This window comes from Alligator mississippiensis, chromosome 6, assembly GCF_030867095.1.
Source record: "Alligator mississippiensis isolate rAllMis1 chromosome 6, rAllMis1, whole genome shotgun sequence".
Lineage (NCBI taxonomy): Eukaryota > Metazoa > Chordata > Crocodylia > Alligatoridae > Alligator > Alligator mississippiensis.
In genome coordinates, this window is record NC_081829.1 from 62,857,493 (window position 1) to 62,881,695 (window position 24,203).

Sequence of the window (24,203 nt, forward strand, 5' to 3'; positions counted from 1 at the left end):
TAATTCGAAATACATTTCTTAATTTGAGTTTTCCCTTAAGGTCTTCCTTTTCACTTAAAAAAGTCCAGCAGGTGCTTCAGACAAGCAGTAACTCTGTGGGAGAACAGGGATTTATTTCAGGTCCTTTCATAGCTGCTGGAACTGCACTTTTGGCAGGGTCTCTCTCAATGATTATTTTTTTTTATTTCATGCTTATTCCTCAGGAAAATACATCTAAAACATAAATGAAGTGTCAGAATAATTTTGGAAATTAAAACAGCTGAATGAAAACTCTCCATGGTATAACTATTCTAGAGTGACATGAATCCTAAATTATTCAAGGATTTAAACTGTGTAATAGGGTGCACCTCCAGAGGTAGCCAGGTGCCTCCTGGTGGCTAAGCGGCACCTTGCTGCCTACTCAAGATCCCTAATCTGGCTCCTTTCTCTCCTGCCTGCCATGTCATAGAATAATAGAAAATTAGGGTTGGAAGGGTCCTAAGTCCTAGTCCAACCCCCTGCTCAAAGCATCCCCAACTAAATCATCCTAGTCAAGGCTTTGCCTAGCCTGGTCTTCAGAACCTCCAAGGTTGGAGATTCCACAACCTTTCTGGGTAGTCTGTAGTCTGGGTAGTACTTTACTACTCTCCTCATGAGAAAGTTTTTCCTCATATCTAACTAAACTTTCCTTCGTGTAACTTGAGACCATTTCTCCTTGTTCTGTCATCTGCCATCACTGAGAACAGTCTAGCTCCTGCCTCTTTGGAACCCCCTACAGGTAACTGAAGCCCCATGTGGAACATTGCTGATTGGCGGAGGGGCCCCGTTGGCCTTGCCACTTGCTTCTGGTGAGTGGGTAAAAACCACAGTTTTAAATATGCTGCAGTTTTTGCCTCTGTCTACTCAGCAGCAAGTGGCAAGGCTGCTGGGCCCCTCCACCAATCAGCAGTGGGAGCATGAATGGCGTGTGCCCCTGGCGGCTGCGGCAGCACAATGGAGGCAGAAACACAGTGGTGGTAAGCAGGGGAGTTCCCACAGACACTGCCAGCACTGTTGGTAGTGTGTGTGTGGGGGGGGGGGGAGGGGGGAAGGAAGGTGGCAACTACCAACCAAGGGTTGGCAACCACCCGCAGCTGCTGCTAGCAGCGGTGGTGGCAGCCAGAGGGAATTGCTTTTTGCATTGCCCCTGAGTGGGAGGCAAAAACTGCAGCATATTTTAAACTGCAGTTTTCATCTCCCCACTGATCAGGGGTGAGCAGGGAGTGGTGGGGGGTAAGCAGGGATTGGTGGGGGGTGGGCCCCCTCTGCCTATCAGTGGTGAGCATACGGGGGAAATTGCAAGATTAAAGGAGCCACCACACAGCACACTTCTGGCACACATTTCAGTGGTCCCTACAAATAGAAGATTAGATCCTGATACCATTAACAGCTAAGGATACATCTACACAACAAAATGAAGGTGGGATTATGATATTGATAGATTTACCCCTACTAGCTCTAATTTTGTTGGTTTGGGTAAAAGTGGCACCAATTTTAACATAGTCTGACCATGGCAGTCTGTACCCACCATTTCTGAAAATGTTATATTTGATTACTAGATGGCACTGAAATCTGTCTTGCTGACTCTTCACTGATATTTTTACCCATGCCAGCTAGATTAAATCTACTGTAGGTATATCTACTGCAATCATACCTTATTTTTTTCCTGTGTGGAAACATCCCAGAGAAATCCTTCAGCTGAAGTGGTACAACACTGGATTCTTTTTGCAGGAGGTATCAGATTCTGTGCAGACTGATGGCCCAATAGCAATTTCAGTATTAACAAATAAGATCTTTTGAATATTGTGCAACATAATAAAAGTCTAAACACACATTAAAATATATTTTTAAAACCTCAAACTCAGAACTGTGATTTAAACAACTTTGTGGAAGTCCAATAATAGAGTAGGGGTGAGAATACAAGGGAAAGGTGTAAGTATGGAACTAACTGCTGCCATGGAAAAAAAGAAAAAAGAAAAAGAAAAACATCTGAAAATATGTTGTTTTGTTTTGTTTTTTAAACAGGGAAAGAGATTTCATTGGAAAATAAATTTCCTGCCCCATGACCTAGTATAGCAAATACAAAACTGTCAACTGAAATATTCAGATACTGTGAGTTAGGCTTCAACACTCATGAAGACTTAAAACTTTTTAAAAAATTTGAAAAGAAAATGGAGATACTAATGTAATTATGTAAATTCAGAAGCTTGGGCTTTAATAAACAGAAAATTCCTCATTAAACCATGAAAGCTAGTATTACTGCCAATACTGATGGCTTAAAAGACAAAAAAAAAAAAAAAAAGTGTCCCAAAGACTGAGTACATATACCCATCAGGACAAAATTCATGGGATTATAGATGGTCAAGGCCCACAAATGGAAAACCAGCTGAAAATTAACTAATCACTTATAGGCAACAACGCAGGGAAAGCATAATATTTTCCTTATTGCTCAAACCAGAAGCAAACATGCTCCTGCATTCTGAGCAATGTGCAATTGACAGAGAAGCTTTGCAATAAGCCCTGCTAAAAGGGAATTAAGGTAAGCCGACCTCCTGGGCATTTTCAGAAGTAATGTCGTGACTCTAGTAAACACCTCTATTTTGCAGCTTTCTTTTCTTAAGTATGCTTTTCTTCTTCACTTGCTCTAATAAAAGCTATTCTATCCTAAATTAACTCTTCACTTGGCTAAACTCTAAATATTAATGTAGTTTCTGTGTGCATGTAGGTAATGACAAAAGATGGCAATGATTGACAGAAACAGAAATATTCATTCCATAAAAAAGTTCAGCTAAGAGGTAATATGCAATTTGGTCATGTTTAGAAGATGCATCCTGAAGATAGAGATTATTATAGCTTTTTCAAATGTACTCCTTGTATATATTGCTTTACTGCTCTAAATGCCAAATTTGCTCAAGTAGAAATGGACAGAAATAAGAGTTGCAGAGAAACTGGCTAATATTAAAAATGATGTGAAATGGTCACAGTTTCTTTTAGGAAAGTGCTTGTTTGGAGCTCAAGCCTTATCTGGTCTCTCTGAGTATACCTTGAAATCAATCCAGGCATGGCTTCTAGATCTGGGGGTTGGGGAGGGAGTGGGGAGCCCTGGCTTCGTCCAACTCTCAGACCTTAATTATTCAGTCCTCAACACTCCCTGGTTATTGTTGGCCTTTCTTCACTGGACTGTCTTCCAACTCACCTCTTCAAAGGGGAAAGGAGTACACCCTGAATTCCAAGCAGCAAACCAAACAGGTCCTTTTCAACAAAGGCCTTTATTGGTGGCAAAGGCTACGCAGCAAGAAAACTCAATCCTTTCCAAAGAGTTAAGCAATCCCTTTATTCCCAACCAAGGCACACAGTCCTCAGCACCCATTTAGTTCAGCTGTTCTTTCTCTAGTCTGCATGGCCCAGAGCACCCCAAATTTTAATTTAGCTGTTTCCATCCCAGACTCTGGTCCACACAGCCCCAAGTACCCCAGGGTACCCTCAGCTCTGTTCAGACCCTGAAATTTTTCACCTGACATCTTCCTATTCAGGTTGCTTCATCTTTTATCTCCCAGTTATCTGCCTCTGGTTTCCCTGTGGGTGCCTTATTTCAAAGAATGCTTGTCAAGCCAACCTCAAGTGTCAAGGAGGCTATTCAGTGCCTTGTCATTCTTTTCTCTCATCAGGAAGTAGGCAACTCTGCCTTAGGGTAATTATACATATTACACTTAGCACACGTAGTAGCACATATAGCACATGAAGTACCACGTACAATGGTAGTGTCTGAGGATTCAAGTAGTGAAGCACATGCTAAATGACATTATAGAGTGCCTATGTATGTGCAGGGAGACTGTTCTGATGTGCTGTAATTACAGTGCATCAGAGCAGACTCAATCAAGTCTGCTGGAGCATGCTAATTACCATGCTCCAGCAGACTCCAGTCTCACGTGTATCAGTGTCCCCATGCTGAAAAATGGCAACGGGGGCACTTTAACTAAAGCTTGTTCAATGAGCTTTAGTTTAAATTGCCCCCACTGACATTTTTTAGCACAAGGATGCTGATACATGTGATGCTCTGGTGATGCTTTGAGTGCTTTAATTAGAGCAGCTCTCGGAGCCACTCTAATTAAAGTGCCTCCCCCCCCCCCCCCCCACACACACACACACACTCCTGGAGCATGTGTAATAAAGTTAGTCTTTTTCTCCAGCAAGGAATATCTCCAGCTTGCAGTGCTTAAAGTGAGCCACATGATTGTAGATTGGAGGCAGGAAATGTCTGTGCACCTGTTCGCAGCAGTCTCAAGGCTGGGGGAACCCAGCCACTTGCCCCAGTCCCCCAGTCTGCACTTTTCCTGTCCCCCTCCCCAAAGACAGAGAACTCCACCCATAGACCCACTAGTCCCTGCAGACCTTCTAGCCCTCCCCCCGCCTCCATCTTGCCTACCCTGCCCATGGACCTGCAAACCCCCTCCATTCCAATTTACTTAGGTCAGGATCCTGGCACCAGCAAACACCTTCACAATTGCCATCTGAAAGTATCATGGAATCATAGAAAATTAGGGCTGGAAGGGACCTCAGGAAGTAACCTAGTCCAACCCCCTACTCAAAGCAGAACCAACCCCAACTAGATCATCCCAGCCAAGGCTTCATCTAGGCAGGTCTTAAAAACCTCCAAGTATGGAGATTCTGCAACCTCCCTGGGTAACATGTTCTAGTGGTTTATTACCCTTCTTATGAGAGAGTGTTTCCTAATATAAAACCTAAACTTCCATTGTTCCTTGTTCTATCGTCTGCTACCACTGAGAACAGTCCAGCTCTATCCTCTTTGGAGCCATCGTTCAGGTAGTTGAAGGCTGTAATTAAATCCCTCCTCCATCTTCTCTTCTCCAGACTAAATAAGCCCAGTTCTGTCAGCCTCTCCTCATAAGTCCTGCATCCCAGCCTTCTAACCATTTTTGTTGTCCTTTGCTTGCCTCTCTCAAAATTTGTTCACATCCTTTTTGTAGTGGGTGGCACAAAACTGTACACAGTACTCCAGATGTAGCCTCACCAGTGCTGAATAGAGGGGAATAATTACTACCCATAATCTGCTGGCAATACTCCTACTAATGCAGCCCAGTATGCTGTTCGCCTTTGTGGAAAAAAGGCACAGTGTTGCCTCATAGTAGCATGATTGTAGATTTCAGTTTACTGAATGCTCTTTATTTGTTTTTGTTACGAGGCAAGAGCAACTGTTTCTAAACCAATTCCTCTGTACCATTTATAATTTTAGATTTTTTTTCTCGAGCTCTCATTTATTTCTTCATTTTTTTTGTAGTAAACAACGCCAATTATTCATATGAGAGTTATTCTGTTTCCATAAATCTTCCTCATTGCTCCCCTTCTGTTTTTGGTCTTTTTCACATGGAAGGACCACTCCTGAGGTATTCCAGAAGGAAGGCATAGTATTGGTTTTTATAATGGCATTATGTTGTCTGTACTATTTTTTGTTCCATTGCTCATACAACCTAAAATCTTGTTTGTTTTATGGATGCCAGTTACACAATATAAGATGCTCATTTTCTAAACTTTTCATTTATTACATACATGGCTAAATACTTTGAATATTTCAAGAGATCTGTTGAAATAAGTAGAATATTTTACTCTAACACACTTGCATTAGTCAGATTACTATTAGGCAGTTTTCACTATTAGTCAGATTGTTTTTTAATATGAAAGTGATTTTTGCAGAGAAATACATAAATTAAAAAGCTGATAACAGTAATGTGCAATAGAAAATATATTATTAGGTTTTAGAAACCCATGTGGAATTTTCAAATGTGCTGAATGTCCATCAGATGCTTAGAACCTAAAGCTAGTTCACTTGCAACCAAAGAAGAAAACACAGTTCTATGATTACAAATGCTACTGATGCTAATATATTTATTATCTGAAAATCATGTTCTTGAATTTTTCTCTTTCAGAGATAAGCATAAATTGTTTGAGGGGTAAAAGAAAACTTTATAAATGAAAAGCAGAATACTACAGGAAGGAACCAATATGCAGCTTGCCCAATGTCATACGAAACAGGGCTAGGAATTGCAGCAGAGCTTCTGAAATCCAGAGTTGGCAACCTAACTGCTAGATTGTCATTCTGTTAATTTAATGCTAGAAAAACAGTAAATCTGTTTTCTGTAGGTAAATTGATATTCCTTAACAAAAAAATCAGTTGTTTTGATTATTCTTAACAAGTTTACCCTACAATATTATCATGTGTTTTCCTGACTAGTTATTTATTTAGACATTTTAAGTTCTGCAATAAAAATAAACATCCCAAGTGTTGGCCTTTTGGTCCTAAGAAGTATGTCTGCTTAAGAACTTCACAGTTCCATGCCTCAGTGTAAGGTTGACATTTGCAAGGTTGATATATTGCTTATTTGGATGTAAATCAACACAGAGGGAAACTAGTGTCACCTTACCAATCATGGTGGCACCATCCACTTAATTCCCTTTGAAGTGATGGATGATTTATCATATGAATCAAGAATAAAACTCCACCGCTGATGCATAATTTAAATATTAGTTACTCTTACATATTACCATGATGGGGGAGCATAGAAAATAAATAAATATTAAAAGTACTGAAAATATCATATACTTATTATTTTCTCCTACTGAGGAGTTTGCCTAATATACATTTTAAAGTATCATCACAGATAATAAACTACATTCAATGTATGAGAATTTTAGAATTAGTAATAGCTCTCAGAGTATGTCATGGTATTATGGTAGTACACACTGCGGTTGTATCTAAACCTCATGCATTACCAACTCAATTTTTGGGAGTGGGTTAGGGAGTGCTGGGGGGAAAGGGAGACCAACTAAAACAATGATTCTCAACTGGGTGCCATGCGATCCATTTAAGGGTTTCACAGGGTCCCTTGCAATATTAGCCATGTTAGGTATGCAAACACCTACACATATGGGAAGATACAGGATTTTTAAGAGGGAGAGTGCAGATGGTGTCGTATATAACCACATGTAACTCAACATATTTTTTTCCAGTTAAAGAGAATCTAGAAGCTTTACTAACTATGGAATGTGCACTGATTTTAAAAAAGACCTTTTGAGTTTTAAAAAAGGCCTTTCATATGGTCTCCCATGATGCTTTAAAAAAAATGGGGAATTGTGGGTTGGCAGAGTCCATGGTCAGGTGGGTTGGGAACAGGCTAAGGGGTTGAACCCAGAAAGTGTTAGTGACACGTCTGTATCATCTTGGCAGGAAGTGGCTAGTGGTGTCCTACAGGGTTCAGTTCTTGGCCCTGTGCTATTTAACATCTTCATCAACAATTTAGATGAGGATGTGGAAAGCATGCTGGCCAAGTTTGTGGACAATACTAAGTTATGGGGAAAAGCAATCAAGCTAGGGGATAGGATGGAGATCCAAGCAGACCTGGGCAAGCTGGAAAGGTGGGTGGGGTGGAAGTGAATGCAGTTAAATAAGGATAAATATAGAATGCTTCATCTGGGGAGAAGTAACCAGTGACATGAATATAGGCTAGGAGAAGATGTCCTGACCAGCACGATGACTGAAAGGGACTTCAGGGTTATGGTTGATCACAGGATGAACACAAGCCACCAATGCAACACTGTAGTCAACACAGCTAATAGCATACTGGGATGCTTTGCAAGTGGAGCTAAGGAAGTGATAACTTCCCCACTCAGCATTGGTGAGACCCTAGCTGGAATATTGTGTCTAGTTCTGGGTTCCACACTTCAAAAAAGATGTGAAGAATCTTGAAAGGGTCCAGAGAAGGGCCACAAGAATAACTAAGGGCCTGGAGGACTAACCTTATGAGGAAAGATGAGGGGATATGGGACAGTTCAGCCTGGGAAAGAGAAGACTGAGGGGGAACTTGGTGGCTGTCTATAAGTATATTAGGGGTGAATATTGGGAACTAGGAGAAAAACTGTTCACTAAGGTGCCTCAAGGGAGGACAAGGATCAATTGCCATAAACTGTTAGAGGCTGGTTTCAGGCTGGATGTAAGGAAGAACTTACAGTAAGGGTGACCACAATCTGGAATAGACTTCCCAAGAGGGTGGTGCAGTCCCCAACCTTGGAAGTCTTTAAGCGGAGACTGAACAGACACCTTGCTGGGGTCATTTGATCTCAGCAATATTCCTGCCCAGAGTGGTGGGCTTGGACTCTATCTTTTGAGGTCAACCCTTACTTTCTATGATATTATGATCTGCCAGATAACATATTAAGTTTAACAAAAAAAGAACAAACTGGTAAAAAACAGTCAAAAGATATTGTTATTAGTCCCATAGTCATTATAGTTAAGTGTATGCCTCTTATCCAGATTCATAAAACAAGATGTAACTTTCTTGAGCATGTTGACAGTGTAGTGCCTTCAATACTTCAGTGTCAGTCATTTCTACACCAGAGTTAACGTTACCACAACTGAGCTAAGGTTTTTAGCTAGAGCTAAAAATAGATTACAAGGCTGTGAAATAGAAGTCAAACATTACCAGGAATTGCTAACAGCAAAATTACAGAAGAAAGGGTAGTTTGAATAATGGAACATCAAGACCATTAAAAAGGGTCATTAACACTTGTAGAGTGGAGAGAGGTGATGATGATCCATGAAGGCAATTAACTCTCTCAGTGCTGCCTGAATAGAAATGGTGCTGCATCTCCCAGGCACTTGGTTTTAAAGTTTGGGTAGATTAGGAATCAGAGGGGGATGCAGCCACTGTTCTACATAAACATCCGATCCATTGTGGTCTTTGCAAAAAAAAAGAATAGCTCTATTATTTTTCCATAGTAAAAAAAAAAATAGTGAAAGCTAAGAGCTGGCATTTTTAGGGATGCCTTGATTCTAATGAGGGGTGCCTTGAGTTTTAAAAGGTTTAGAATTGTTGTACCTAGAAGTAAATTTGATTATGAACACATTTTCAAATTTATGGAGAAAATACATTTTTTATAATTCAGCCTTCAGGTATCATGAATACAGTGGTTCTTAATCTTATCTGTCTACAGTGGTTCTTAATCTTATCTGTCTTGTATAATACAAAATCATTTACTGATTGAAAATGTTATGTACTTCATACAGATGCAAATGATTCCACAAGACGCAAAATAATTATACCTAATGTCCTTAAAATAATATGGACAAGTAATAAAGTTAGGTTTTATTATTTATTTTGTAAAAAGAGAATGGGCAAGTGAAAGTTACTTTTTATCCAAAGGCTTCCTACATGACCAAAATAAATCAAGTAAAATAAAAAGTCAATAAATAGAATATATTTCATAAGAATCATGATAAACTCCTATTTTCTTTTAGTTTCTACTTTTGTATCTGAGAGGGAGAGAGAGAGAGAGAGAGAAGGGTAAATGGATAAAAATGACTAATCCATTCATCTAGCCATCCTTTAAAGTTACAGATAAATCAGACACCAAACTGTTGTTATATGCAGTGAATCTAACCACACACAGTTTCTACCAGAAGTCTGTTCCATAGTCACTCAGCATAAGCCCATTTGTTCACTTCACTGTAAAACTTCAGTTTTCACTTTCCCTGTTTTTGACATATTTCAAACATCCCGGACACCAGTTCAAAGACTGACCAAGCTGTGAAAATGTCCATTTACCCATGAATAAACATTGCGCTGTACACATGTTTTCAGCATATCTCTCCAGGCTATCTGCATTTGATCACTGTAAGATTATTTTCACATTTTACATTAGTGATTGTCAATGAAAAATGGAAAATGGTGACACCAAAGAATTTTAAACAACCACTTTAAATTGTGTAACTGTTTAATATTGTATGTAACCTGTTATAACTACATTGCACATCTTTCATTAGAAAGGAAATTCTGATTGTTAGGATATTAGCCTTTCAAATATAGATTTAAGGAGAAATAATCTGTCACAGGAAAATTAGGCAAGATATTTTTTGGAGTTTACTAAAATATATTTTTTTCTAAGGAAGTATATGATAGCAACCATCACAATGAAAGATGATACATGTTTTTCATATTAATGCATATGTTCTTTATTTTAAATGTCATTAAACACACCCCTGAACTTTTCCAGTTTGAAATGATCATTTTAAAATATCAAAAAAAAATATTTTAATATATCTTGCAAATGATATTCTCCTCCACAAGGAAAAAGAATGGAAAAAACAACATTAATGTTTATGATGATTGAAAGTAAAGGGAACGCGTTACTCTATGATGAGTAAGAATGGTACTTTATGAGTTATTCTCCTTCAATATAGAAGTTCTGCTTTAATAGGTAGAAATATTCTGTTAATGAATAATAATGATGACTAAACTAAATTGTAAATGAACAGACATCAAATTTAATAACTATTTAATCAATTTTCTTGCTCACTTCTGAATCACAAAGGCAGAATGAAAAAAGGGGGGCAAATAGACTTTCTGCCACTCATGGAAATATAAATGGGTCATCCAGACTTGTGCATTCCACATCCTCAATTGTTTAGACCAGGTGTTTTCACACCCCAGCCCACAGGCCAGATCCAGCCCCTGATGCTGTGTCATCTGGCCAGCAGAGCCCCCTCACAGGTCTGTTAGCTACCCTTAGCCCTGCATTACATTGGGTGTGTAGGGCAGTTTGGGGCCCAATCCTGGCATGCAGGCCAGACGGAGGTAGTGCAGTGCCTGATCCCAGCAGGTGGGGTGAGACAGAGCCCCGGTGCCTGATCCTGGCAGGCAAGGACAAAGTGGAGTCCTGAAGCCCAATCCTGGTGGCACCTCTAGACCAGCCTCGTACCATTTATTTGGCCTGTGTTTAAAAAATTACTTCAGAAAAAGAGTGAAAAAGGGAATAGACTCTTTGCTATAACTTATGTGTTAATCTACAAAACTACAAATATAAAAAGACTGTAACTTTCTAGTTTATTTCAATTTCTGTAGTGTTTTATAGATAAGGCTGAGTGAACCATGTCTTTGGTAATTCTATATCTACTGTAATAAAAAGCTTTAATAGAAGCAATGGACCATATCTGAGACTAGAAATAGATATCACCAAATGAAGTGGACACTGATTGGTTGTGTCCTGGAACAGTTGATCCACTTCACCAGGCAAAACACATATTGCCCATTGTCCTGCTATTGATTTTGTGAGACAATGAAAGAGATGTTCACTGCTTAAAGGCACTCCTTGGAGATTGTCAGGGTACATCTCTGTAGACAAGGAAACTCCATATTTCCCCTTTTACAGTGTTGTGCCCTGGAGATTGCATTGGAATGTGTTTGACACTCTGACATGGTCCTGGGGCCACCCTGGAGTGGCAATGGAAACCCAGGAAATCCCAGGGTATGCAAGTGTCTGAATGAGGTGTCAGGGGCCTAATCCTGCACTACCCAGAGACAGGTTTCTCAGATTCTATTTGGGACACATAGAATCAGGCCCCTAAAGCCTTGGGAGTACCTGCTTGGGGTGACTGGGAAGCAGCGGACTCTCCTACCATAACCTAACAAATACCTGCTGAAATAAAGAAGCACAGGTTGATACCGCCTATATCATGCCCACATATTTTGGGGCATGAACATCTGTGGTTTTTTTCCCTTTTGGTGGCACAAAGGCAAAATCTGTTTTCAACCTGAGTTGGGTTTTGTAAACCAAATTAAAAAATAAAACAAAAACAGCCTAATTTTTTCCCATTGATACTGATATATCTGTCTCATGGTTCAATCTTTACCTGGCTACCAAGGAAGCAGAAGAAATCAGACAGGTTGTCTTGCTTGCTTGTTTTGATTTTGGCAAAAAAAAATCCACAAAAATATTTCATGGCAAAACCTAGGTATGAAGAACATAGGTATGAAAAAATGGTACAGCTGCAAACATGTCCAATTGTAGCCAGTAGCTGCACTAATCTACAAGTCATTTCAGTGCACTTGTTTTAGCTTAGATTGCTACCACACTTTTTAAGTTCTGTTTTATGGCACAGATCTATGAACACCTTTTTTTTTTTAACTTGAAAGCCAATAGGTAGTGCATTTACCTAGCAAGAATACACTAATGTTGTATTATAATACAGTAATTTGTTATTATTAATAGGGACAGTTAAATAAACTATTAAGATGGAAATTATTTTAGGTTTTCATTGAGTGAAAATGTTATCAGTTTAGCCTTAAAACAAAACCAATAAAAAACAAGTAAAAAAAGCAAAACAAAGCTACACAGGGAATCACTAATTAAGTCCTCAATCAACTTTTACAAACTACATCTTTTACCCTTTTGAATACTGCATCCCACAGCCCACATGCCTTTCTGAAGATCTTTTAACTATGTGAGCTGCAGTGTAATAGATGTCTTTTAATTATTTTGAAAGTGAAATCCTTGTTGAGTAAAAATAGATGGTGAGCATGTAGAAGGCAATGACTATGTTTTAGTATCTTGTCGAGAAAGAATAGTTAAAAATTAAACACATACAGATTTCTAAATAAGATTGTTCATATTTGTCCTCGTTTTCCTCATAAATGTGAACTTTTAATTCACTAATATTTATATTGTTTAATATATATTGTAGAACATTTAAATGTATAATTTATCAATTTAGCATGTGAACAGGAAAAGTTATATTTAAATCTCTATAATTGTTCTGAATGTTGTTCATAAATGCACTCAGTTTACAGGTCCAAACATTGTTTTATCTTCCCTAAATACCAGCATTGTTATCTGTCTTAGGATGTGAGCTTCAAGGCGAGTTCTTTTGCATTCTCTACCACCCAGTGCACTATTTTGAAATCAGCTTATTGCTAGCAGTTAATTCCCCTTTACTATAAGCTTAAAAGAGCTCATGGTATGCATGCATTGCCATATATGTGCAATATATGCAGTATACATGCATTGTGCAGAATGCCAAATACTGTCCTTATTTGATTTCTCTTCCCCTCCCCTGTGACTAAACGCAGAGCCTAGCCATGGGTCTGTTTTCCCTTCTGTGGAAAGTTTTTACATTTCAAAGAGGGCAATTAGCACCTTCTCAAGCCAAGCGCCCTCTCTCTGTTCTCCTGGGAGCAAGAGAAAGGGAGAGGTTTTCACCCCCTCCCCACCCACCCACCCAGAGGCAGGCATTTTTGCTCCTTCCCAACAAAAGAGCCAGCCAGACAGACAGGGAAACATGCAGCTTTATTGCACCTGAGAGATTTGTATGGAGGTGGGGGGAGGGCAGGGGCAGATTTCCCTTTATCTCTTCTTACCTCTCGGGAATCCTGACTGAAGTACTTCCACATTTTAAAACCGACTCTTGCCCACCAGGTCTTGATCTTACTCGAAGTTATCAGTTGGGAGGTGTTACAAATGCAGAATGACCCCAACAATATGGATGGAACCTATTTCTTGTCAATTGATGTCTCACTTCCCGCTCTTATGGACGAACACCCAGACACTTTATACTTTACCACTAAAAGGAATTCACTTGTCTCTTTATGGGGTCGATCAATTCACTTTATTGTAAACCAAAATACTCTTTTTTAGTTGTTCTTAATTTTCAAATTTTCCAGGACACTTCATTGGGTTTATTTAATGTAAAACAACGTACATTAACATAGGTAATGTCAACGATTTTTAACTGTTTTTGGTCTTTCGTTCATTAAACTACAAAGAAACTTCCTTCAGTCTCTTGTTGCTTTTCTCCCTTTCTCTTTTTGGGTCCCAGGGCACCAACTGTCTTGATCAGGATCCCCAAATGATACCAGGGAAACAAAACAATGAAAATAACCAAAATGAACTTGCTCTGAATTAGATAGCAGTGCTGGTATTTAGGGAAGATAAAACAATGTTTGGACCCGTAAACTGAGTACATTTAATATGAAAAACATTCAGAACAATTATAGAGATTTAAATTTAACTTTTCCTACCAATTTTTCTAACTGGGGCCCTGCCCCTAGAAATGATTACATTTTACATTTCTGAGTTGAGTATACACATTCATGTCCATGCATAAAGTTAAGTTAAAGTTAAGCATGTGCTTAAGTGTTTCCAGGACCAGAGCTTAAAACAGAACTTTAAAGACTCCTTAGGGAAATGTACAAAATAGATTTAGATTACAAAAGCACTGCACCTTAGAATAAGGAACACTCCTAGTAAAAGAAGACATCTGCCCATCAATCCATGATTCAGCTTTTACATGAGACACAAGAGATCAGGTATTAAAAACATATACAGGTCTTTGAAAAAAGAAGCAGATGGCCACCCAACAGCACTTGGGAAAGTAAATGAGAGGATTGAAAAGGAAATTAACTACCAGTGATGTTTTTATATACAGTAATCTGGTCAGAGATCTGGAAATAGTTGATGATTAATTGAAACAGCACATTACAAATTGTTGCTGGATGATGAAAAATCTTCAGGGGAAAAATGTTGTTTGGGTTGGAAATTTGGATACTACTGAAGTCACTGTAAGGAAAAAAAAAAATATACCACATCGCAACCCAAATGTCCACATATTTTACATCCCCTAATAGTTTCAAGACAAGGCAAAATCTTCTGCTGTTCCTTTTTGCATTTTTAAACCATTGGGAGATGCCAGGATTTTTGACCCAATACGAAAATTTTGGGGGTTTTTTTGGAGGGGGGGGGGGTTGGGGTTTTTTGTTTTTTTTTTTGTGGTTTTTTGGTTTTTTTGGTTTTAATATATGTGTCATTGGGTGTTAGGTTCAAACTAATTTTACCTGGAAACTTTTCCCCCAGCCCTATCTGTTGCCTGTGTCCAAAAAGTGTTATTCTGACTAGATCCTCCACATTACATAGGACAAACCTCAGATTATAGCTCTTATGCCAAACACTGCTGACAATATATTTGTTCTCTGTATCTCCCTCATAAATAAGCCCTTCATATGCTGAACACCTCCCCTCCAAACACTGCATGTAATTAAACTAAAATAAATAGAGAGAACTCACTGATGTTAGCATGTATGCTAGGAGGTTTTTTATAGCCAAATGTGAATGTAAGTACCTTCCTGTTGCATTCGTTCCACATATTTAGAAGATGTCATTAAAATATGTTCCCTTATTGTGAACAATCTGTGACATAAGTCAGGCATTTGCTAATTCTAATACAGAATCTTTTATAGAGAATCTGACTTTTTCTACAAAATCTTTTTTAACTTCTGCTCATTCTGAGCTCTCCAAAGGGTGCATTCCAGTTATTTATAAGGCAGATATATAGTTCAGGCAATCTCTTGGGATAGTGTCAAAAGGATACCAGTTGTTAGAAGCCTTTTCTGAACATGAACAAGAGTGTTCATTTGCAGCAAAGAAAAAGTGCAGCTGTTGCTAATGGCAATAAGAATGGGTAGAAATCTGCAGTGAAGAATGCTTCAATATTGGACTCTCAAACAGAAGATGTGCAGGAGGTAAATAATTTTTATGGCAGAAATAATCAAGGGCACATTTTCATTTATGCAGTATAACTAAACTAAAAACATTATTTTACCTGGTATTTATAGTCATTTTATCTGTCTCTTTTCCAAGCTTCAAGATAAGCATTTTGGGCCTGAAAGTTTGCCTAACATTTTTCCCAACTATAAGACTAATCCAGTAAATTCAGTACATTATATTACCAAACAAAGCTTTGCTTCAGATGTACAAAAGACCTCTATTTATTTGGCATTCCAATATTGGCACAATGAGAAATGGGTATTACCTAGCTATGGATAAAGTTAAGCTGGGGATTGGAAAAAAGTTTCTATCAAAATAGTGAGGTTGTAGAGCAGACTCCAGTAAAAGGGTAAAAAAATGCAACTTTTTTAGGGTATAGTTTGATCCATTTATAATAAGGATCATCTGATATTGTTTATCATTTTAGGAACAGACTGGATTGATGGCCAGACAGTCTCTTCTTGTTTTGAAGAAATAATTTTCCAATCTTTAATGTCAATCATACAGCAGTGGCCCTGCCTCGTGGCTGAATGGAGCAAGGAAATCTGTTGTATACCATGTCTAACAAATATTTGTGACTGTACATGGGATTCATCCTTGCAAAAGGATTGAATTCTACATATGGAATCAAAATCTGCCCAAACATTTACCACTATTGTGAAGCTTTAGCTCTTCAGTAGAAAGTTTACATTGTTTTGAGTCTGTAATGCTCCATGGTATGGTATTAGTTCATTGTTAGCCCAGTGTGATTTTCATCTTCATAAGTGGGGTAGAGAAAAAGAAAAGATGATGAGCTCAGCTGGTCCAATTGACCTTATTTTTTTTTTTCCAAGTCTCTGCAGTGCATCTACATTTGAAAAGAGGATGTGGTACTACTTCAAGGTAGTTCCTAGTTAGAAGAACTGGAATATGGTACTAGTTATAACCTAATGGCAGGAGAGAAGTTTGGTTCAGATAAGCAAAAGTTTGGATGGTCAAGAAACACAGGATGGAAATCTTCTGGGAATATGTTTCTCCGGAAAGTTCTTGTGCTATGTGTACACATTCTTGCTCTTACACCTATCTGTCAAGCTAGAAATGTTATTGAGAAGAGTTTTTCTTTGGTATGCCTGCAGTTAAACTTCTGACCATAGACAGTTAGATTTTATTAAGCAGAACTACATTTTGAGTGAAAATTGCATCTCTTGAAAATATGCTGTGACCTTTCCCTACTCAGTCTTCATAAGGGGGAGAGTCTTAGCTGATCCAACACTGGCGTTTCCAGCCTCTTAAGGTAACCCCTCCTCCCCCCAACTTAGCTTTTACTTCTCTACAGATACAATCAGGAGTGATTCAACTACTCCTTATTGCTTTTCACAGGCAATCAGGAGCTGCTTTGCGGCCATGAAGCAGAGAGCAGTGAAAAAGCTAAGAAAAGCGGGAGAAGAGGGGTGCACTAGGGCTGTGCGAAGCTTTGGTCAATGATTTGATTTGGCAGAGACTCAACTTGATTTGGTGGCTGAATCTCTAAATCCGAATTGAATCAAGAGACCCTTTAATCTCCCTGAATCGAATCAAAACCCTCAGAATTGATTTTGAAAGATTTGATGATTCGGACATAGACACAGCTTTAAATGTTTTTTTTCATACTTCAAGGTACCAGGCAGCTCTTGAATGCTGAGATGCTGGGGCAGATGGAGCATCCCATGGGAGCGCGTCGGTGACCCCCCCCCCCACCCCATGGCTCAGCAACTGGTGTCTCATGGGTCTGGGGGGACACCCTGCGGTGAGCACCAAGCTGGTGGGATGCGGGGGGAGAGGGCAGGTCCCCTGCATGCTCCACTTCCAGGTCTGCTGTTGAGCATGCGAGGAGGACCCCCCCCCCCCCCCCAAACACACACACTCCTGTGGGATGCTCCATCTGCCCAACAATTTCAGCATTCATGAGCCATGCCTGGCACCTAGAGGTATATAGAAAAAACATTTAAAGCTGTGTTTATTGCCGAATTGCTGGTTCTCCAAATCAGCATTGAATCTTTAGATTCAACCAAATCGGGACAGTGATCTGAATCAACGAATCAAACTCCCAACCCACAGCCCCCCACTCCCCACCCCCGTTGGTGCCCCTCATTCCTGATATGCAGCCCGTGACTCCCCAGCTCTGCCAATGCCCCTCACTGTCACCCTGCAGCCCCCTGTGCCCCAACCCTGCTAGTGCTCTTCACTCCTAACCCTCAGCCCCCTGCTGGAGTGGCCCCAAGCTGTTCCTGTCCTGACTGAGCTAGAGGGCAATGGCTGCATCTCATTCTGGCAACAGAGGAGTGTGTCTGGCACCAGCACAGGCTGGAGGGAAGAGGGGTGGAGGCTTGTGGCAGCCACCACCCTGGAATGGTGCTGCTGTGCTGAGCCAGGTAGTCTGGCCACAGCCCTGCTTCCCCTTCTTTCCCCCTACCCCAGGCAGCAGCTTCTGGCTGCTCAGCCCCTGCAAGCGTGGACACTGGCCCCTGTGCTGCCTGGCTGGCCATAGAGTTCTCCACTGCCCTCAGAGACAACCCCTGCCCCCGCTACCCTGTTGCAGCCCCAGCCTCTGCCCCTGCATCCCCTGCCATAACCAAATGTCAGGGATTTTGCTTTACTCAGCTGGTGGGAGCAGGGGGAGGGTAATGCAAGCCAGATTGGTATTTGGCTCCCCCTGCTGGAATTTACAGGGAATTGCACATGCAACTTAATTCGTTCAAAAGCCCATTGCAAGCAAACACAAACATGATGCACCAAAATAAACACATTTAAAAATTTTAATGCTCATTAAGTTAATGAGCTTAGAATGGTTCATTTAGGAATTCTGCTGGCATGCATAGGAGGCCCTACAGTTGGGAGTTTTGGTAGGCCCATTTGCTTTTAGAGTCCACTCTCAATTGTGATGTAGGAAACATGTGTGCTTAGGTGCAGACCTGGTTGTTGGCATAGTTTAGAAAACTTAGATGATGATTTTGATTTTAGGTTATTTTATATATATATATGCAATGTTAAGGACATGTTATAAAGAGAATGCTATGAAATCCAAATAATTTTGATCTAATTAAAGTTTTAAAACTGTAATAGAAATTAAAAAAAAAAATCTTACCTCATTCTCATTACGTCGATTTGTATTCTGTGGAACTTGATTAATTTATTTATATTTTTAACAATGATAATTCCTAAATTTATGGCCAGTAGGATTATTTGTTTATTTTTAAAATCATGCTTACTAATTGAGAGAGAGAACAAGTTTTACATTGTGCTAAGTAGGCTTTTTCTTTTGGTTTGTTTGGTTTGTTTTTTTTTTGCTTGAACTGTCTGGTTTAAATGTATTTAAGATTTTTCATGATATTTCATGAACAATTGTCCTAAAACCTGTTTTTATAAGTGACGTGAGTACTTGCATTGTCCTCAGCTGTTGTACAACTTCATTGCTACTATACTTTCCAATACTGTCTTGCTTTAATGCTCTATTTATAGAGCTCTTGAAGCAACAAGTCTGTCAGGAGACATGGTAGAAGCAGGATAAGACATACTGTATTTTCTCTCATATAACACATTCCTTTCCCCCCAAAACCAAGTGGGGAAAATAGAGGTGTGGATTATACAAGAGTAAAAGGACTCCCCATGGGTCTGAAAATGTGTGTGGGTGTAGGGGGGGTGCAACTGGAGCAGTCACACCATTAATCACTGCAGCTCTGGGAGCCATAGCAATTAATGCTTTCACCATTACTTTCCCTTTCCCCTCCCTGGTGAGCAAATTTCCAGACATATGGGGGGCCTCCCTCCCTAATCCCATGCCAAATAATGACAGTACACAAAGTTGGTCCATAGCTCGGTACATGGCCCTGGACCCATTGCATGGCCTTGGCACTGGTGTGTAAGATTAGGCCCTGCCATGCTATGGAGCCCTGAGACCTGGAGATCTCAGATTTACTAACCTGCACACTAAGGAAGAATTTTATCTTCTTCTTGTGTGGTATATTTGGGAGGTTATTTATATGTGAGAAAATACAGGTTTCCCTCAATTTATGTGGTAGATGCGTTCCCAGGGAACGGTGCATAAATTGAATTTGCATAAAGTGAAGCCAGTTTACAATGAAACAGATAGGGGTGCATTGCCAGGACAGTGAGGGAGGGCGGGAAGGAGGCTTGCAGCTTCTGGGCTGCACAGCACCAGGGGGTTCAGTGCATGATACCCTAAGAGAAGCAGAGCCCTGGGGTGTTTGCAGCATGATGCAGCTCAGTGTCTGCAAGCTGCTTGCATCAGCTGCTCCCAGAGCAGCTGCAGCAGGGGCGGGCAGCTGCTTGCAGCCGGACAAGAGCAGGTTGGGCCGGCGGCCACTACAGATAGGCTGGTGGCGGCACCAGGCTCTTCAGGGGCGGGTGAGTGGGGCCCGGCCCCACAGTCCTTTCCCCATCTCTCACCCCTCCCTTCTGCTCATGGCCCTTTTCCCTCCCCTCACAAACTCAGACTTACCTGCTTAGGGGAGGGCGGAACATACCTATGCCAATCACATAAGATCAGCCTATGCCGATTGCATATATGCAAATTTACCTCACATATAATGAATTTCAGGTGCAAAGGGGTCATCGCATAAGAGCAAATTCACATAAATTGAACCCGCATAAATCAAGGGAAACCTGTACAGTAAATCTTTCTCTCAGAGGCTTAGGACATCAACACAATCTGAACAGCGGTGGTGGCTCTACCTTGGTTGAAGCAGGGCTTTGCTAGTCAGGGGTGAGCATATGCTTTTATTATGTTGGAACCTTGGGCCTCTGTCAGACATTCAGTTAAAGGCATGATAGGATCCAATGCATGACCCACACTATTGTGCATGGCAGGAAACAAGATTGTGGAATCCAGCATCAGATCCAATCACACCTTATCGCTGGTGCAGGGAGACCAGGCAAGTAACAAGCTTCAGTGGTTGGGAAACTACAGCTGACAGGGGCCTGCAGCTAGGCGAGCACCCCATATGTTGGCACAGCTGTAAGTCCTGCAGCTGATGGGGCTTGCTGCCAGGGGAGCACCCCATACATGGCCACAGCTGCAAGCCTCATCAGCTGCGGGACCCACAGTAGTGGTAATGCATTGGGTGCTGCTGCACCTGTAAGCCTCATCAGCTGTAGGACTTGCAGTCACAGCAGCTCATGGTGCACTTTTGTGGCTGGGAGCCCTGTCAGCTGATGGGGCTCCCAGCAACAGGGGAGTTTCTGGTTACACATTTAACTAATGGTGTGATAAGAACAAGCCACAAAGTTATTATACAGTTTGTATCATGCCATAAATTCATTAAATGTGTGGCTGCATGTTGATTAAGTGCTTAATCATCTTTTAAATGTATAGCGTAGGTTAGGCCTAAATGTGCAAAAATCCTGTAAAGGAGGGTGTAGTCAAACAATAAGAGGCTACGGGATCTGAACCTGTTCAGCCCTCACAAGAGAAGGCTGAGGGGGGACCTGGTGACCATCTATAAACTCACTAGGGGGGTCCAGAAGGGTTTGGGAGAGACCTTGTTTTCCCCAGCGCCCCCCGGGATAACAAGAAATAACGGCCACAAGTTGTTGGAGAGTAGGTTCAGATTAGACATCCATAGGAACTACTTCACAGTTAGGGCAGCTAGGATCTGGAACCAACTTCCAAGGGAAGTGGTGCTGGCTCCTACTCTGGGGGTCTTTAAGAAACAGCTCGATGCCTACATGGCTGGGGTCCCTTGAGCCCAGTTTCTCTCCTGCCCAGGCAGGGGGTCGGACTTGAAGATCTACAAGGTCCCTTCCAACCCTACATCTATGATTCTATGAACTCCCAGATTTTCAGGCCTCACTGCTCTAGAAAGGTAGAAGGTACCTATCCTGAAGCAAAAGAGTTGGATCCACCCTATTCACTGCATATTGAAAACATTCTTCCTGAAAAGTTTTTGTTTCCAAAATTATTATTACATCATCGTGAAGTACTGCAGCCCTTGGTTGCATTGACATATTCATTTAATTCAGTATTTCCATAAAATGTTCATTCTAGTATTTAATATTCTGTTCATGATGTGTGTTTAATGGATTTTGTTCATCCCCTTCCTTTAATGCAAGGTTATCTGCTTGTATACCTACTCTGTACAAAAATCTGAATTATTTTCCATTGTCCTTCTTTAAGGATGGTGATATTGCATGAACCCATACGTTCATGCAATAAGCGTGAATTGCATTTCAAACTAAGTGTGAATTGGCAAGTTTAAATAAAATGTGAATGTAGAGAAATTTGATTAGCAAATACAAAGATGACTTTCTTGCTGTCATTCTTTTATACATTATATACTCCCAGGATATTATATACAGTAATATCCAAATGTAGAAAAATGGGGTAGAGTTAAAATTGTAAGTTCAGAATTCTCTGTCTGGAAACACTTAAATTAGTAATGCTTTATTTAATTTAAGTATGTATTTTCACATGGAATGATTTAAGACATATTCACCTTTTACATTTTCTTTCTTCTTTGAAATGAAAATCTTAAGTCGCAGTAACCCAAGAATGAATTGCAGCATCACAATTTGGCTGCTCCCAAAGGAACAAACTATCAGAAGAACATTTCTTTAAAGTGTTCAGCTTCTATTAGTTTGGATTCATTTATATGTTTATATCCCACTGGGAGGGAGATCAGTATATACAGTCAACTCTACAGTCATTATGGCTACTTACTTCAGTTTTCTAGTAAGGAACACATTACTACTAGAAAGCCGATTTAGTTTTTTAACTGGAAACCAATTGCCTGAGGCAAGATATTACTGGTCTGCAGCTGAGATTTTTGTAAGCAAGATGTGGTAGAGACTGTATGCCAATATGGTTTCTTAATCATTTTCCTTCTGTGACTACAGTTGCCTTTGTCTTTCTTTAGGAATACATTAAAGGCAAGGTCATCCTCAGTAGCTGTTTTTGAATTTTTATTGCAAACTCTTTGCTAGCAGGTTAAATACTATACACATAAGAATTAAGAAAATATCTGTCAGTTGAATTGTTTGGTCATATTCATGCTTTTCCTGGATGTGCTTTTTTCTTTTTTAATTCGGTATTCAAGCTTGCACTGAATTTTCAACTTAAATTTCACTTTTTTTAAATTACCTCTTTTTTATCCCTTCCTTGGAGAAACAGGGAAGGGGCACATTTTATTACTTTTTGAAAAGGAGACTTGAGGCTAAATACTCTGCAGAACACTTGTGTACAACAGAGAAACGTGTACAAAGGTAATGTGACAAGAATCTGGCACCTCATATAAGAACATCTTAACTTAGAATGGTAATGCCATTCAGGTCCTGTAAAGGGTGGTATATAATCAATTGTTTTTGTCTTTAAAGAACAAAAATACTGCCTCTGAAATGCAGCACTGTCAATTTTAGGCCTACGTTCATCCACTAACAAGAACAGCACAATCTTTTTGTTAAAGAATGTCCCATAACTGAGGTCATTGTTCATGGGTGTTATGATGTCAGATGCTCTGCAACATAATGGACAATGACCAGGTTTTACACAAAACCTCTATCTATCAGGAAATAATTGGAAGTCAGCAGTATAATTTGCATGGGCTACAAAATACCATGCTTGGATGGATTTGAACTAGCAATCAACAGTTGAAGGCAATGCATCAGTTCATTATATTATTTAGTTTGAATACTGAAGAACTAATTGTAAAAAAATCTTCAGCAGGGATCCTGGTTTTCCCTGATAAGAAGTAGCAAATTTTCTGATAAAAAATTGCAATGTCTCTGTAAAAAAAAACCCCAAATCCATGATTAAAATGAAAGGCTCCACACCCCATCCCCTGGCCCTGATAATATCCCTCACTCCCATCCTAATCGTGCCAGCCCTGCTGGTGCCCCTCACATCCCCCCACATCCCCCTGGCCCTGATCATGCCCTCACTGCCCAACCACAGCCCCCCCCCGCTGGTGCTCCTTGCCCCCCACCCACAGCCCCCTAACACCCTCAGCCCTGCCAGAGGGGGCCCCTAGCTACCAAGGCTATGGAGCCAAGGACCCAGGTCCACAGTCCCCTTGCAGCCCCCTGCCCCAGAATACCTGGGATACTGTCTCTGAGGGCAGCTTAATTCTGTACTGAAAAGTGCTTTGCAGTCAATATGCACTTGAAATCAGAAATTTGGTTCATCTCAAATACTTTGGATGGTCACTATACATTTTGAAGGTTTGAACACACAGCTTTATATGTATGAGAAACTGAGAGGGTTCATTTTATAACTATTACTGCAGTGAGATGTATTCACTGAAGTACTGTATTCCTTTCATAGATTAATGGAGTTCTGGGCAGGAAGTGGTAGTTTACCTTCCTAATGCTAATTAATCTACCACTGTGATTATGAGGCCCTGGAATAATTTAGTCATCTATAATTCAATGCTTAAACTTTGTAAATCATTTTTAGTGAGTTTTCTGTACTGGAAATTTTCAAGTAAATAAAAAAATATATACAGCACTTACCTGTAACTAGCACTACAACAAAAATATGTTAAAAAGCCTGCATAGCAATCTGTCATAACACTGGCATGTTCCTCAACCATGATTTCTGGCAAACAGGGATTATTTTTACTTTCTTTGCTTTTCTCAGTTTATTCAAAGACCAGATGCTTAAATTTCTGCTGACTAGAATATGTTCTTATGTTTTAGTTGTAAAAAAGTAATTTGGATTGCCAAATATTTTGATGAAGAGATATAGGTACTTTTAGGTTACTTCAGACTGATGTTGAGCAGGGAGTTCCTGCAGGTGGCTACGGGGGTGTCACCGGTGGCGGGGGGGT

The 24,203-nt window shown here is 40.2% G+C and overlaps 1 protein-coding gene across 1 annotated transcript in view; it reads left to right on the top strand.

Moving 5' to 3' along the window:
- The window catches only part of PCDH15 (protocadherin related 15), a 1,303,618-nt gene that overhangs the window by 260,949 nt on the left and 1,018,466 nt on the right, over positions 1–24,203 (top strand). The window lies entirely within an intron of this gene.